We start from the raw sequence: 17,824 nt of genomic DNA on the forward strand, positions 1-17,824 counted from the left end.
ATTGTTAGGAAGCCTCTCTTCATCAAATTACAAAGTCATAGTTTCTCAGAGTTGGCAGGGACCTCAAAGGCCATCTATGATACCCCCAGCAAGTTTCAATGATCTTTGGCTTGAGGACCTCTCACTACCTCCTAAAGCAGCCCCTCCCCACTTCTAGAGAATTCTAATTGCAAAGATTTTCTTCCTTACATGGATCAGAAAACTGCTCAATTTCTACATTTGAAAGCAATCACTCTGAAGAAAACCTTTTCATGAGAAAACCGACATTGATTAAATCCTAACGGATTCTCAGGGTCACTCGTGACAACAAAGCAAGGGGAAAAAACATTTATTAAGCAGTTACTATATGTCAATTTTGCTAAGACTGGGAATACAAATATAAGCAAAGAGAAATGAATCCTTTCCCTCAAGGAGCTTACATTTTAATAAGAAAAGACAACACAGAGAGTATGTTCTGACCATGTCATCTCCTATTCAGTAAATTTCACCGACTTCCTGTCATATCCAGGACGAAATAGAGAACCCTCTGTTTGACCTTCAAAACCCTTCATAACCTGCCTACCTCCATACCCCATCCCCATCTCCTTGCCAGTCTCGTTACACCTTGCCCCCACTATTGCAACTCAATGACACTGGCCCCCTAGCTGTATCTCACACAAGAGCAGGGGTGGAGGACCTGTGGGGCCTTAAGGCCACATGTGGTCTTCTAGGTCCTTAAGTACAGCCTTCTGATTGAATCCAAATTTTACAATTTGCATTCAATCAAAAGGACACATTTATGGACCTAGAAAGCCACATGTGGATGTGGTCTTCTAGGTCCTTAAGTACAGCCTTCTGATTGAATCCAAATTTTACAATTTGCATTCAATCAAAAGGACACATTTATGGACCTAGAAAGCCACATGTGGCCTTAAGGCCACTGGTTCTCCACCCATACGCAAGAGAGTTCATCTCTCAACTCTTGACATTTTCACTGATGGGCCCCCAAGACTGGAATTCTCTCCTGCCTCATCTTCCCCTCCTGACTTCCTTGGCCTTCTTCAAGTTCCAGCTAAAATCCTGCCCCCTACAAGAAGACTTTCTCATTCTCCCCAGAACTAGTACCTTCCCTCTGTTGATTAAATATCTCCACTTTGTCTTTTCTGTATGTTGTTTCATACATAATTGTCTGCATGTTGTCTTTCCCACTACATTGCGAGGTCCTTAAGGGAAGGGACTGACTTTTACCTTATTTTATTCCCCCGGGGCTTAGCACAGTGAGTGGCACATAGTAGGTGTTTTAAAAAATGTTTGTTGACTTTGTAAAGTCTGTATCGGATTGCATGCCGCCATGGGGTGGAGCGGGGGGGGGGGTGGAGAAGGGGAGAAAATTTGGAACTCAAGGGATTGTGGAACTGAATGTTGTGAACTAAAAGTAGATAAACAAATTTAATAAAATTAAATTTTTAAAAAATGTTTATTTACTGATCTAAAAAGGGGGAGCTGAAGTCCTGAAGGGGACAGGAAGGAAGTCAGGAAGTTCCCTACTCATGGGAATAGTGGCAAAGTCCAGAGTCAGAAGTGTAACTGTGAGAAAATTATGCCTGGCTGACCTGGACCCATTTCCAAAATGGAGGTCCCCAAATAGAACTCACCAATGGAAGGAAAGGACCAACAAGGAAGGGTAATGTTCCAGGATGAGAAGGCAGCTGAACCATGGGGACTAAGTTCATTGTGTTACATGGCAGTATCCCTTGGTTCAATGTTATTTCTTCTAATCCAAACTCAATACATTACAGAGGAAGAAAGAGAAGCTCAGAAAGGGAAAAGTGACTTGCCCCAGGTCACAAATAACAGAACTAAGATTTAAACTCAAGCTTTCTGACTTGAGTCAGTGTTCCTTTTACTGTACACACAATCCCCCTTCATATCTCCCAAAACACAAAACAATGCTGTGTACTCTAGACATCTGCTTCCTGTTTTACTGATGGATTAGGTGGAGAGGTAGCCAAGGTCCCCAACCCTGCTAGAACAGACTGCCACCCGTCTAACAGTCTTATCTCAGAATTAGAGTCAGAGAATTGTACTTCAATTAGCTTTCTCCTCTGTGGTAGGTGTGCAGAAGATGAGAGTGATCCCATCATTCTATATGGTGGAAGTGAGAAAGAATTGTTCCATAATTTTAGATCCATGGCTAAATACCTATGCACTTCACACATCTGCATATAATTCTTTCTCTTTCCCTCCTCTCTCTTCTCCCTTTCTCCTTTCTCTCTTCTCTCTGTCTCTCATTTCTCTCTCCTCTGTCCTGTCTCTGTTTCTTCTCTTTCTCTCTCTCTCTCCCTCCCTCCCCCCACCTTTTCTCACTCCCTCCCTCCACCTCTCCTCTCACCTTAATCAAACTGTTGTCCCTGGAGAAGGTAAAATTCCACACAGACCCTGTCCCATCTTTGTGTGATCCTACAGTATCCTGACTGGTGAGTCTCAAGAAAATGCCTTCTTTTGTCTCACTTGGTACTGCAGCCAAATGTATGTGGCTGCCTGTCTTGTTTTTATTTTTCTAACTATGCCTAAATCTGTCTTTTCTAAATTTGTCAAAACCACATCTCAGGGAGTAAGTGTTCAGCCCCGCTCCTCAATTTCTCTTGTGTATTTCATAAAATGTCCTCAAACATAGAGGAGCAAAGCCAGACCAGGGGCTCAAATGACTGTTCCTATTTCTGGGTGAGAGCAACAGAGCTCATTCAGGGTCTGAGTTTGTTTGAAGATGGATGCTTTAAAGATACTCTGAGGTTCTGTGTCTTGTGGGGTTTCTCTGTGAGCTTGTTTTGGTGGATATGTCAGGGGAGAGATGTTTGCTGGTTTTAGGAGGGGGTGAGTAGCAGGGAAATAGCCACAGACTGTGCATAGCATTCTCTATCAACCCGAAATTCCATCCCAACAAGCATTTATTCAGCACCCAGGATATACAAAGCATCACACTAATCTAGGAAGGTGATTAAAAAGGTGAATGAGATAGTCTCTGCCCTCAAGGAGATTATGGTCTACACAAATAACAAAAATATGAAAAGAAATAGGAAAAGTGCCTCCATGTGCTAGAAGAAGTCAGAGGAGGAGCCTTCCCGATCTTGATCTAGGACCATTCATTTGTTCCTCTTGCGTGCCAAGACCTATACAGTAATTGGATCCTGGGCACTGAGCCAGTATAAGGGGCAGTTAGTTGATAGGCAGAATATATAGGCTTTGTTCTTAAGGAGCGTTGATTCTCTAGAGACTAAAGCTGCAGCTCTTAGCGGATCTGATTTCACTATGCGCTAATCTCAGAACCTGTTAATATCAGAGGCCAGTGGAGTGTTTCTTGTGGAATTCCAACAATGTTTGAAAGGATCCAGGTGCAGAAACCTAAAATGTAGGCCCCTGGAAGAGAAAAGAAAAGAAAGAGTTTTGTGTCTGGGTTTTTGTTTCTTGATACAATTGAAGTATTTGATGAATGAGAAATAGAAGAGAAAATGGCTTATTTTGGCAGGAGAAGATTCATATTCAGTTTTCTCCTTAGCCAAGCCCTCATTGTGCCCCAACACAGGGTTGAGAGTTCTCAGGTCCACATTGAGTGGGAAATCTTTGCATCTCCATTCCCCTGGGATGGATATAACTCCAGAATTATGCAGTCATGGTGCAAGAGATCAAAGTATGTAGTCTCAGCTGGGGTGAGGCTAGGATGGAGATGTTGTTCATAGGAACAGCAGCAACATTTCCCCCAGATATCTTTACCAAATGAAAATGCTGCTCTTGCATCATTATAGTAAGACAACAGAGCATCGTGACTAGAACACACTGCTTTGGCATTCTCCCCTCCGTTCTTGGAGAATGAGACAAAGTGACAAAAGGCATTCTGTCTCACAGTCACTTCCTGGTCATTTCCAAACCATGCCACCTATACACCACCCTCCTTTTCCTCGTCTTCACCCTCCTCCCAGCAGCACTTTGGACTCTGATCCTGGAACCTTTGGGCTCTGATATGTGAGCTTTTGAAAGCCATATCCTGTCTGGAACCAGGCTTTAACATCACATTCTGGCTTTTTCCAAACAATATCACCCTAGGTGTACCTACCTCCTTTCTAGCCCCATTTTATGGGTTGTCTTAACCCCATTAGAATGTAAACTCCTTGAGGGCAGGGTCTATCTTCCTTGGTATTCCTATCCCCCAGCACTTAGCACAGTCCCTGAAACATAGTAAGAGCTTAATAAATACTTAATGAATGTTTTATCATTCATTAATTCATGTACACTAGAGTATCGATGCAAAAGTGTCCTTCATCCATCTACATGTAATAAAAAATGCACAAATTTATTCTAATTGGATGCCTAAATGTATCTGTGATCTCACTGGCATGTATACTCCATCTTCCAGGTCAGATTATGAGTACAAACAAACATACACCATGCTTTCTCACCCTGTTTGTGCAGGTTTTGTATATACTTTTCCATAATACTCCCACAGGGGATATGCCCAATTCATTAGAAGACCTCCTCTGCTTTTTTTTTTTTTTTTTTTTTGCATCTTTCACTGGGGTCAAGGTGGTGTGGGCAGTGCAAAGGAAGCCTTCTAATGCATCTGAGTGGTGTAGTGCATTGAGTACTGAGCCTAAAATCAGGAAGACCTGAGTTCAAATCCAACCTCAGACACTAGCTGTGTGACCCTGGGCTAGTCACTTAACTGTTTGCCTCAGTTTCATCATCTGTCAAATGAGATAGAGAAGAAAAGGGTAAATCGTTCCAATATCTTTGCCAGGAAAACCCCAAACGGAATCGCAAAATAAGTCAGACTTAACCGAACAACAGCATTCTGGCTATTGATCCATTATCAACTACATTTGGTACCTCATTTACTCACCTCCTTTTCTAGGCCTATATATCCTTGGAAGTATCTTTTGTACAACTTTTCACATGGAAGTTCTAATGGGCAGGCTTGACCCAAACCAAGATCCTAGTAGTTCAAATTCAAAGTTAGAAAGAAATAAGGAACTCGTAGGTCATTCAAAATTGATTTAATCATAATATCTAAATATTTAAAGGCTATTCCAGAACTTAGTTTGGGTAGACCTGCCTCCCCCCCACTACCACCGCCTCTAAGTATAGTTAGCAGGGCAGGATGTGACAATTCCCAAGGTCTAGAACATCTCCCAAGTCTGAAAGGTCCCAACTCCATGGGGATGGACTTTTTGCCAATGGGTGACCAGAAAATTATATCAGAATGGTCAGAGGCTACCAGAAGGCAGAGCTTGAGCTTTAGCCCCTAAGCCACTCAAGTCCCAGGAAGAGTTCAAGGAAAAGCTAGGCTAACCCTTGTTGAAGGGGGAGGGAGTAACCCTGGTAGCTAGTGGTCCCATCATCAAGTCATTGTTGATCATGTGTTTCTACCTTCTTACACCTCCCATGCCTTCCTTTCTTTGAGTCACCAGAAAATTCCAGATAGTGGTGTGCTGTGATTTACAACCACATAGCACCCTGAGAGAACGTTTCTATGGATCTATGATCTTATCGATGTGGATTACACCATCTAATAATGCACATTGTAAGTTTTTCCATCATCTGTAGGGTTTGCTCATGTTTTTCCATATATCTCTCAGTAGAAGATCTAGCCAACATTCTGGAAATCTTTCTCTGAGTCAGTTTCCTCGGCTGTAAAATGAGGATTGACTTCCAGCTCTTTGATCCTAGGTACTCCTAATATTTGTAGATACTAGTAAAGCACTCAGGCTGCCATCTTTTCTCCTTGCTATATGACCAACCTACTTCCTTATCAGTTCATGCATATATTCTTTTTAAAAAATATTTCATTTTTCTCTAATTTCATGTAAAAACTATTTTTAGCATTTTTTTTAAGTTTTGAGCTCCAAATTCTATCCCTTCCTCCCTCCCCTCTACCTTCCCTGAGATAGTAAGCAATTTGATATAGATTATACATGTGCACACATGTAAAACATTTCCATATTAGGTGGAAGAAAACTTGAACAAGAAAGAGGAGAGAGAAAGGAAGGAAGGAAGGAAGGAAGGAAGGAAGGAAGGAAGGAAGGAAGGAAGGAAGGAAGGAAGGAAGGAAGGAAGGAAGGAAGGAAGGAAAAAATAGTATGCTTCAGTCTGTATTCAGATGCTATCAGTGCTTTCTCTGGAGGCATATAGCACTTTTCATCATGAGTCCTTTGTGATTATCTTGGATCATTATACTGCTGAAAATAGTTGTCATTCACAATTGTTCATCATACAATATTGCTGTTACTGTGTACAATGTTCTCCTGGTTCTGCTCACTTCACTTTGCATCATATAAGTCTTTCTAGGTTTTTTCTGAAATCTACCTGCTCATCATTTCTCATAGTACAACAGTATTCCATTACAGTCATATACCACAACTTGTTCGGTTGTTCCCCAATTGATGGATATCCCCTCAATTTCTCATTCTGTGCCACCACAGAAAGAGCTGCTATAAATATTTTTGTATAGATGGGTCCTTTTACTATTTTTTTAAACTTTCTTTGAGATACAGTCCTAGTACTGGTATTGCTGGTTCAAAGGGTATGCACAGTTTGATTGCCCTTTGGGTATAGTCTAAATTACTCACAATTCCACCAACAGTCATGCATATATTTTCGATGTTATCTTTTTTTCTTTTTTTTTAAAGCAATTGGGGTTAAGTAACTTGCTCAAGGTTATACGGCCAGTTTATCTTTTTTTTTTTTCGATGTTATCTTTAATGCTATCAGAAGACTATTGATAATTAAGAAGATGGGTTTTTGGGGCAGTAAGCAATTTGAAATCATTAATAGGTCTGTGCATTTCCCTAAAATGATTTTTAGCAAACATTATAAACTTATTTTTATTAAATTAGCCAATTAATAAGGATTTCTTGTGTTCTTGCCACATCCACAACACTGTACTAGGCATTTTGGGGTAAATATTTTTAACAGAAAACATGATTCATTGGCCTTGATTAAATTATAGTCTATTATTTCAAATAGTGTTGCCAAAAATGTTGCTTTATTATTAATAATAATACAATTTATAGTGCTTTAAGGTGCAAAGTGTTTTACAAATATTATCTCATTTCATCCTCACTACAATCCTGGGAGGTTGGTGTTATTATTATCAAATTATTATTTACAAATAAGCAAGCTAGGCATATAGATATAGAGTGACTTGCCTCCAGGTCACATAGCTAATAAGTTGCTAAGGCAGGATTTGAGCTCATGTCTTCCTGACTCTAAGTCTAGTGCTAATAGGTACATTCTGAAAAGGCTTAAGGATAATTACAAGTAAATTTATTATTAATAAGCAGAGAAGAATATAGTTCTGACTGAAAATCTAAGTGCTGAGGATCACAGTGGAGAGGGCTTAATCAGGAAAATCTGGAGTATTTTTCAATCCAGAAATCAAGTGAAACATTTAAGTCTCTTCCACATATTAAAAATATTCAGCTTCTAGCATTTAAAGGGGTATTTTTAAAACTTTGGTTTCAGGATATGAAACAACAGTATTCACACTCCGTTTCTAGATAATTTTTAAGTAAAAATAGCAAGCTAGCTAAACTAAGAATGTTCCAAATGATTTCTATGACTCTAATAATAGGGGGAATAGGGGCGTGGACCTATGATTTCACTGATATAGGGATCTCCCAGATAAGGAAACTCCCTCCACCAATACAGGTTGGCACTTTCTCTATAACTTACATAGTCTTATAGAATTGTACAGATCACCGAGACATTAAAGGATTCAGCTAGAGTCACACAGTCAGATAGTATAAGAGGCATGATTTGAACCCACATCTTTTTGACTCTGAGGCTAGCTCTCTATCCACTATATGATGGCAATAATGATGATGGCCACAGAGTAGAAAGAAGAGGAAGAAGAGAAGGAAGAGAGCAGTAAATCATAGCTTTATAGCATTTTAATTTTCACAAGGCACTTTCTTCATAATGACCCTGTGAGGTAGGTAGTACATTTATTATTATACCCATTTTACAGTTGAGGAAACTGCAGCTAAGCAACATTTTTGTCAACGCTGTTTGAAAGTTTAAGCCAAGGTTTAAAGCCAGGGTTCACACTGCAGGCCCATTCTTCTGTCTGTTTCGGCCCATCACCTCTTCAACACCACTGACATTTTCCTTCTCTCGTAGCCCAACATGGCAATTGGTTTTTTTTTTTCTTTAACAATTTAATGCTTCCACTCTAGCACCCTGAAAACCACAGAGGTACGATAAATGTCATTGGTTGATGGCTATATGGAAACCACCATATTTATTGCAAAGCTACATATTCTTAAAAGGCTATATTTCAAGGTGAGATGGTCACAGATTCATTAATGACATGACCCAATTATTCTGCTGATTGAAAATAAGGTCTGGGGCTCCAATGAGTACAATCACATGTTGTACTCCATTTGGATTGTCCCTTATAAATGAACAGCTCCACTTAGTAAACAACATATAATTACTCAGAGGGAAGTGCCCACAAGCTGAAATATCACTGGGCAAGCGCCATGGACACTGTCATCCAGCTGCTTAAGAAGCAGATGAGTAAAAGATTAAAATATAAATAAATAAACAATTTTTTTTTAATTTTTAAAAATAAAGAAGTGGATGAGTTCTCTTTCTCCCTGGACTCATGTCATTTTCTCTTTTCTGAAGCAGACTTTTCTCAATTGCAGCATCCCCTCAACACCCCCTCCCCATTCCTCCAGGAATGAAGCTATGTTTGCATCATTCCATAATCATAAAGGGAGACCCTTGCTAAGATTTGCTTTGACTGGGTTTTGAAGAATGCAAATGAAGACATTAAGGCTGAGCTGCTGAAAAGCAATTCGTACTTTACCACATCAGAGATCTGAAGTGGAGGGTAAAGTATCAGACTCCAAACTGCCAAATGCTTCCACTTTGAGAAGCAAATGGTCTGCATCCCTTTGGGCATAATATCTCATTTCCAGGGGTAAGATATTGAAGAATTATCCTCCTGACAGAGCTGGTAATCAACAGAGTAAGGGCCTGCTCTCAAGGAGTATAATCAAACCCAATTATTATGGCTGATCATAATTCAATTCTTCCAAAGATCCATTATTTTATTAGCAAATCACAGCACCTCCATACTTTAGTGATGGTTTTCATGAGGGGCTGTGGTCAATTTTGGGGGGATGGGCCTTTCCAAATTTTTCTTGTTGTCAAGTCACTTCAGTCGTATCTGACTCTTCGTGACCCCACTTGAGGTTTTCTTGGCAGAGATATTGGAGGGGTTTGCCATTTCCTTCTCCAGCTCATTTTATGTATAAGGAAACTGAGGCAAATAGGAATCAAGTGACATGCCCAGGGTCATATAGTTAGTAAATGTCTGAGGCTTTAGTTGAATTCAGGGAGATGAGTCTTCCTGACTCCAGTTCTCTATTCACTGCACCATCTAGCAGGCCTTACAACTAGAGTCATAAGGGCCCTGAGAGGCCATATAGTTCAATGCTCTCATTTACAGATGAGGAAACTGAGGCCTGGGAAGGAAACAATCATTTATTAAGCACTTAAAATAGGTCAGGCACTGCGGTAAGTGCTTTACAGTGATCTCACTTGGTCCTCACAAACAATTCTGACTTGTAGGTGCTATTATTATGCCCATTTGACAGTTGGGGAAACTGAGGCAACCAGCGGTGAAATGACTTGTTTTGAGTTACAGAGTTATTAAGTGTCTGAGGTGGATTTGAACTCATGTTAAGTGACTTGCCCAGAGTCACATAGCTAATAAGTACTTGAGGTCAAATTTGAACATTATTAGTTATTAGTCTTTTTGTTTGTTTGTTTCTGTTTTTTGATAGCAGACCCCAAAAGGTCCCTAGTAACAATGACTTAGAGGCCTCATTCAAGAACTGGTCAGACTTTAAGCCTAATGTAGTAGAATCAGAAAAACTTAAGTTCTAGACTGGCTATCCTACTGCTGACTAGCTGTGTGACTTTAGACAAGTCTTTACTTCTCTGAGCCTTCGTGTTTCCTCTCTGAAATGGGGGCAATGGACAAGATGATAGAAAAGCCTCCTGCTGACGCTAATCACTCTATGACCTTGGAGCTTTGAGTTTTCCTCCTGCTGCTGCCACACTATTCTTAGCACTCAGTGCAGTCAGGCTATCCTGGAGGTACCCAGAGCAGTTGGCATTTAATAAATGCTTGGTGAATTTAGATTTAACCTCTTGAAAGAGCATAATTTCTAGGAAAATTGTTTCCATCACTTTGGTCATTACTTCAATGTTAGAGAATAAGCAAGGATTTCTTTGGGAAAAAAGCTTTGGTAGAATTCCAGTAAATGGGACATCCTGAGCCTATAAATGGACCTCTTAGGTAGGGCTAATAGTGTGGGTCTTTTCCCTTTGGTGTGGCGTATGGAAACTCCCTGCACCATGCACATCATCAGCAGCTCTCCTTTAACACAGACTTGGAGAGCTTCCACATAGGGCACCATGACTCATTCAGGGTCACACAGTCAAGATGCGTCAGAAGGAGGGCTCACACCAAGGTCGACCTGACTCCAAGGCCATCCTGCTAGCCCTAGTGCCACACCTGCTTCTTTCAGGGTTCATGTTAGAGGATTCAATTCCAGCATGCGTTTCTTAATTAAAGTTATTTCATCTGCTGCTTCAGTTAAACCTTATGTAAGTGGGTACAGGAATATTCACCTACCTGACATGGTAAAACTTAATTAATGCTAACAGAGTGCTTTGAGGCCCTTGGAAAGAACACATAATATGAATTCAAACTGCCATTATTAATCACAGGAGTTAGAAGCAGGGCAGGCCTGGAGGGTGAGCGTGACTATTTTCTACCTAAAAGAACAATGAAGGCAGCTTAACTCTTAAATGGTGGTTTTTAAAGGGCCGTTTTTGCATCTATCCACTGTCTAACTCACCTATCTTTTCATAAAAGGGCAACTTGGCCCAAGTCTACTCATTCCTGGGAGCAAGTGTGCAGGTCATTTGGGCCCTGGTCTTCGTTCTTCTCAGACTTGCTCTATGGGTTGAAGCTTCAGCATTGAGCTCATCTGGCCTCTAATATCTCAAAACCTTCAGTAGTGGGATCATTTTTGGTCTGTCAGAGACTATTTTGGGCTCCATGACTCTCAGCCATGTAACAGTGCTGGCTGATATATAATGTTATTAAATGACAAAGATGAAAAGAGAAAAGAGAGATAGAGAGAGAGAGACAGAGATAGAGGAAGGGAAAGAAAGAAAAAGGAAGGTATGAATAGAGAATAGAGGAAGGCAGTGGGAAAGGAGGGAGGAAGAGAGAGATAAAGACAGAGAGACAAGGACAGGAACACAGAGAATCACAGTTAGACATCAAAATAGATACCGATCGTCTCTAATTGTGTATCATAACCTGAGCAATAAACATTCCTCATCCATTTGTTTTTTCCTCTATGGATAAGAAGGATTTTTTTTACCTATTGAAGAATATAACTGTGTAAGGTAGGCAGATATGAACTTAATATAAACAAGAAATTCCTTATACTTGGCTATCCCAACATGGAATGGACCACGTCCTGTGATGCTTCAGACCCTATAGCTGAAGATTTTCAATCAGAGATTAGATGACCACTTATTTGAGAACTAAAAACAGTGTTGAAAGGCAAATTTTGGCTCATCCTAAGGGGAAGTGTCCTACCAATGAGAGCTATCCAAAGATGCAATGGTCTATTTTCAGTGGGAAGTGAGTTTCCCCACACTGAATGGCAAGTGAACATTTCTTGGGGACCTGAGAAGCCATCTAGTTCAATGCTCTCATTTACAGACAAGGAAACTGAGGCCTGGGAAGGAAATAATCACTTATGAAGCACTCAGAATGTGTTTGCCTGGCACTGTGGCAAGTGCTTTCCAGCAACCTCACTTGATCCTTACAAACAACTCCGGGGTACAGGTGGTATTGTTATGCCCATTTAACAGTTGAGGCGATTACCACATGGGTGCAGATAAGACTGGATGTCTTCTGGGGTCCCTTCCAGCACTTAGAGTCTATGATTCTATATGGAAGGACAATCTGGTGCTGTAGATGGCCTCTGGGACCATAGTAATTCTGCTATTCTATGTCTCCATCACCTCCGTTATTAGTCCAATTAAAAATCAATCTGGTCCGCTTCTATTTCTATCAGGAGGTTATACTTAAAATATTCAGAATCTTAGATTTTTCATTAATTATCTTCATTAGCAAGTACCTCCTCCCTCATCTGTGTCCTTCTCTCTTTTTGTGAAGGTTTGTTTTAGATAAAGAGCTTAATTCTTCCCTGAGGCAAAGTCATTGCTTCTCGTTCTGTTCAGACTTTATTTGTACTGTGTAGTCAGGATGGCTTCTTAAGTCATCACTCTAGCAAGATTAAAAAACAGCAGGAGTCTTCAGGTCTATGTCCAGTCCTTGGAGGCAGTCACTAAGGAATGTTGGCTTGGTCAGTTGCTACAAATTGTGCCAGCCCTGCAGACACCTTAAGCATATGGTCGTTGAGCTAAAGGTATGCTGCATTTGGAATCAGAAGCCTCTGCTCCTTACTCTGGTAGACCAGGGGCAAATCACTGCAGCATTCAGTGCTCCTTCATCTGTAAAATGAGGGATTTGGACTCTGGTCTCTAAGATTCCTTCCAGCTTTAAATCTCGGACCCTCTGTTCCTCAGCTCTTTATGCCATCCAGTAGGAAGATAATAACAATTTCAAATTAAAGCCATGCCTAAGCCGAACTGAGAAAAGGCATTTGTAAGATGTGCTCGAATTGGGGTGGCCCAAAGAAGTGCATAAAACAGAGAACTAGGCTTGGAGGCAGGATGGCATTCCAGCTTTGCCACTTGCTAACTCACTGACCTTGGGTCAAGAAGTCATTTGCCCTATTTAAGACTGTTTCTTCATGCATTTAAAGAGGAGATGGTAATATCTACACTATTGACCTTAAAGGATTGTTGTGAAGATAACATGAAATAGTATATGGAAGGCATTTTGTAAATGCAAAACACAATGTGAATGTGTTCTTTTATATTTTTAATTAGAAACTGATTTTAATAATTTGGGGTTGCAATCATGCTCTCTCCAAAGGGAAAGCAACCCACTTCCCTTAGCTTCAATAAGGGATGTTAAATGGAAAAAGGCAAAAGGCAAACCCCTCCTTCTCAGTACCCCCATCACCACCACCACCACTATTCCCTCACCTTGGCAGAAAGCAGGATGTAGTGAGAACATGCCAAATCTGAAGTCAGTCTTAGCTCTGCCAAATTCTGACTAGTTGTGTGACCATGGACAATCCACCTAACTTCTCTGGACCTCAGTAAGATGAGGGTGCTAGGTAAGTTGCCTTCTAAGGGAGCCTCCAGCTTGATTCTTGAGTCCTCACTTGGGGATAATAGGAAAATTGGAGAAAACTGATAGCCAATAGCCCCCTGTGTCCATCAGTTTCCTCATCTATGAAGTGAGTTAGGCTTTCAGTAGATCCCAATTGCCTCCATGATAAAATATAAATTCCTCATCTTGGTATTTAAAGACTGTCACAGCCTGGTCCAACCTTACTTCACTTATTTATTTTATATTATTCCATACTTATTTTGCCTTATTCCCCTTTACACATTTCATATTCCAGCCAAATGTCCTCCTAGTACCAACTGTACATCCCATCTCCTACCCCTGCACCTTTGCACACAAACTGTCCTCCATACATGACATGCATTACGTCCTTCTCTGGCTTTGTGAGTGTCTGGGATCAGATTTGAACTCAGATCTTCCTGACTCTAGGACAACCACCTATAGCTGCCAAGTAGAAAGTGTAAACACATTGGACTAGATTGGATTTGATGGCCTCCAAGATTCCATCAAGAAATAAATGTCAAGATCACCAGAAGACTCCTCAGCCAGTCTATGGCAATCATCTTGATTCTCTGGGGTCACCTAGAGGGCCTTGGAACATGCAGGAACCTGTAGTCAGTATGTGAACAATACTGTGTGCTATTGGTAACCCTGCCACTATACCTTAAGGACCACCAGGCCTTGCCATCTGCCCTGTGCTAATCCCTCTGCAGAGTCTCTCTTTTCTTTTTGTATCGACAGTTCAGTACAATGCTTAAGATACAGTAAGACCTTAATACATACTTATTCATTCATTCACAGTGCATATCTACTGTGCATTGATAAGGATTTGGAGAGAGGACTGGGAAATAACCCTTACTCCCACTTTCAGTGTGAACTACCTTTTAGTCAGGGAGAGATTAAATCAAGAAGGGGTTCCGTCTATCTACTGTGGGGTACAGGCACAATAGGGACTTCTACAGGTTGTCCATCTGGTTGCCTGTTATGGATAAGTACTTTCCTGCCCCTCAGTTTCTCCTGGCTGGGCAGTTTGGCCAAATTGTTTTGAGTGATCATGAATCTTATTTAAAAGTCTCTGTGAAGCTTGAGGGCTTATTGCAAAGAGCATAATATCATATGACAACAGAAACAGTTGGATAAACTCACCAACTATAGAGAACCACTCTTCCATTTGGACTCTGCTCTGGTCATCCTCCATGACAGTAGCAAACACCTTTGGCAAGCACATATCTCCCTATTTTATGCTTCATTTAATGTGAATGATCAGAGGGTCATCAAACAATATCTTTTGAGGAATCTGGGCTGGTTTCCAGTAGAATGTAAGCTCCTCCAGGGAAAGGATTATTTTGTCTTTGTTTAGCATATTTAACATGTTTAGGATAATGCCTGGAACCTCGTTATTGCTAGATATCCCGTTTGTTGAGCTGAATCAAACAGAGAGATGCTTCTTTATCTGGTATGGGATTAAAAGAGATTTGTGACTTTTTTAAAAATAAAACTGGTCACAATGCCAAGAAAACTCAACTGAAGAGGGAGAAAACACAACCAAAGGGAAATGGAATTTTTTAGCTGTAAGTTTAAGGATATTAGTTTATCCTACGTCAGTGTTGATCTGCCCTTTTAGAGCAGACGTTCGTTTAAATTTGATGTGAAATGATCTTTAAATAGCTACCCTAATGGATAATCAATTGTATCAGGGCATTAAATGCAACCTTTGCCGTTGGGAGCATTTGGGGGTAAATTAATGGTAACCACGTGTATCAAAGCCTGAAACTGACCTTTCAAGTCTTCCCTTGCAAAGTAGGGCATGCTATCTGACTAATGGCCTCAGACAGGTCATCTGTGACCTGAATAGAACAACACGGAAGATAAAGGGGAGGAAAAACGTGAAATAAGTAGGTTCTCCAACAAATAAACTAATGTAATTTGTAAAGTTTTTTTAATAGGCCCTCATTCGAACAGCATAAAGTCACAAGTAATAAAATTTAACGGTTTGTTCAAATATTTAAAGTAATTAGATTCTAAAATGATAAAAAAAAAAAACCATTTGGTAACATTTTAGGTACAAAAACAATAGTTGCTTTATTTAACTGGGGAAACTAGGTGGTACACTGGATAGAGTCAAGAGGACCTAAGTTCAAATCTGGCCTCAGATACTTACTAGCTGGGTGACCCTGGGCAAGACACTCAACCCTGTTTGCCTTAGTTTCCTCATCTGTAAAATGAGCTGGAGAAGAAAATGGCAAACCACTCCAGTCTCTTTGCCAAGAAAACCCCAAAAGGGGTCACAATTGAACAACAATAGCATTATTTGATTAGCATAATATAGGTGGGAAAACCAGAACTTGCCCTCCACCAGAGGAACTGGACCTTTCTGGAATGGTAATGGGAAAAAAATGTTAAGGTATCAACTTTGCCTGGAAAATTCCCATTTGAAATTTGCCCAGCTAGTGATGGGTTAGAACAAAGCATATTTATTACTTATATTTGGGAAAGATAAGGCCATCTGTCAAGCTGCAGAGTTGACTCAGAGTGCAGATAAAATGTTGCTTCTACATATCGATAATTTTATTTTCAGTAAACGTTGGTTCTACTACCTAAGGGTCTCCTAGCAAGGAGTGGGCTTCTGCACATCCAAAAGGAGTATTATTCATTTAGCAGCTGGTTTGCCTATTCAGTAGTCCTTCCCCTCAAGCTCTTAGCCATTCACAAAGTTCCAGTTGTCTCCATTAACCAGATGATTCCCAGATCTAGATCCCTACCCCAGCCTTCCCTTCTCACAAGCTCTCCACTTCCCTATTTCCAGCTGCCTATGGGACTTCTCCACTTGAATGTGCCATTAGCACCATAAATTTAACATGCTCAAATCTGAATGCTCCAGGTTTCCATATGCCTTTGACTGGCTTTGTTTCTTCCTCTCTGTTTGTGGTACCGCCATTCCTTCAGGCTGCCAGGCTAGAAATATTCTAGTCAACTTCAATTGTTTTCTCCCCTTCATTCACTGTCAACAAAACTTTTAATTCCTTTCTTCAAAATGTTTCTTGTGCCTATCTCTTGTTCTTTGTTCTTCCTGCCACCAAACAAATCCAGACCTTCACCTCAATCCTGTATTACTGTGTTACTGTATTATTACTGTATTATTCCTCCTTCAAGCTATCTGATAGACTATTTCCTAGACAAATCTTTCTGAAACACTCTTTATCATGTCTTTCTGCTGCTCAATAACTTATGATAACTCCCTACTTGTGAATAGAGTAGATAAAGTGCCAGACCTGGTCTGGAATCAGGAAAACTCATCTTCCTGAATTCAAATCCTGCCTCAGCTACTTACTAATTGTGTGTCCCTGGACAAGTCACTTAACTCTGTTTGCCTCAGTTTCCTTCTCTATAAAATGAGCTAGAGAAGGCAATGTTAAATCATTCCAGTATCTCTGCTGAGAAAGCCTCAAATGGGGTCATAGAGTCAGACATGGTGCTCGCTTCAGCAGCACACATACTAAAATTGGAACAATACAGAGAGGGTTAACGGCCCCCTGCTCGAGGATGACACACAAATTTGTGAAGTATTCTATACTTTTATATCACACAAACACACACACAAAAGAGTCAGACGTGACCGAACAACGATCTGTTACACACCCCAGTAGGATGTTAGCTCCTTGAAAATGGTGACCACTTTTCTTCCTACCACTGTATCCTTGGTACCGGGCCTAATGCTTTGTGCAAAGCAGACCCTTACTAAGTCTCTGTTGAGTGTTTATAGACTGCCCATTTCCTCTTCTGCGGTATATCTGGTACATTCTTCATATTTCCAGGCCCAAATTAAGCAATGTTCACGAGACAATTGGGCTTTAATAATCTCAAGTGACCAAAACAAGAATTATAAAGGGACACAAAGAGCCCTGAAAATAAGCTATGAATTTAATTTACAATATAATCCACTGGGGAAGAGTTCTGTACAGCGAACTTCCATGGTGTATGGAGTCTATGGAGGCAGCTAGGTGGTTCAGTGCAAAGAGTGCTAGGCCTGGAGTCAGAAAGGCCTGAGTTCAAATTCAGCCTCAGACATGCACTAGCTGTGTGACCCCGGGCAAGTCACTTCACCTCTGTTTGCCTCAATCCACTGGAGAAGGAAACGGCTATCCACTCCAGTATCTTTGCCAAGAAAAGCCCAGGGACAGTAAGCAGTATGAGGTCATGAAACATTGGACACAACTGGACTATTAAACAACAACTTATACAGTATACTTGTACACAGTGATACTTATTTATTTTACTTAACTAATAGAAATGTGTGATTTAGTAGGTAAAAGTGACCGTCAAGGTAACTCTTGATGAGCCAGAATATCAAATTAGTAAAGCCAGTCTTAAGATGTAATGCTGAATGAATTGTGTTGTAGACTGTCACTCCTCCTTTCCATGTGTATTGTTTCCAGAATTCTCTTCCCTCTCTTTCCTTGTTTTAAAGGAAAAATGATCTGAAAAGTT

General features: G+C 40.5%; 1 protein-coding gene and 1 non-coding gene across 3 annotated transcripts in view; both read left to right on the forward strand.

Moving 5' to 3' along the window:
- SMPD3 (sphingomyelin phosphodiesterase 3) overlaps nucleotides 1–17,824 on the forward strand; it is a 273,255-nt gene that overhangs the window by 49,120 nt on the left and 206,311 nt on the right. The gene's annotated exons all lie outside the window — the stretch shown is intronic.
- LOC138159651 (U6 spliceosomal RNA) lies at nucleotides 16,809–16,914 on the forward strand. Its single transcript, XR_011167935.1, has one exon. It is a non-coding gene; the product is annotated as a U6 spliceosomal RNA (small nuclear RNA).

Source organism: Petaurus breviceps, unplaced genomic scaffold (assembly GCF_028583685.1).
Source record: "Petaurus breviceps papuanus isolate PSGF00001 unplaced genomic scaffold, PetGlider_PUasm1.0 176, whole genome shotgun sequence".
NCBI classification, from domain to species: Eukaryota; Metazoa; Chordata; class Mammalia; order Diprotodontia; family Petauridae; genus Petaurus; species Petaurus breviceps.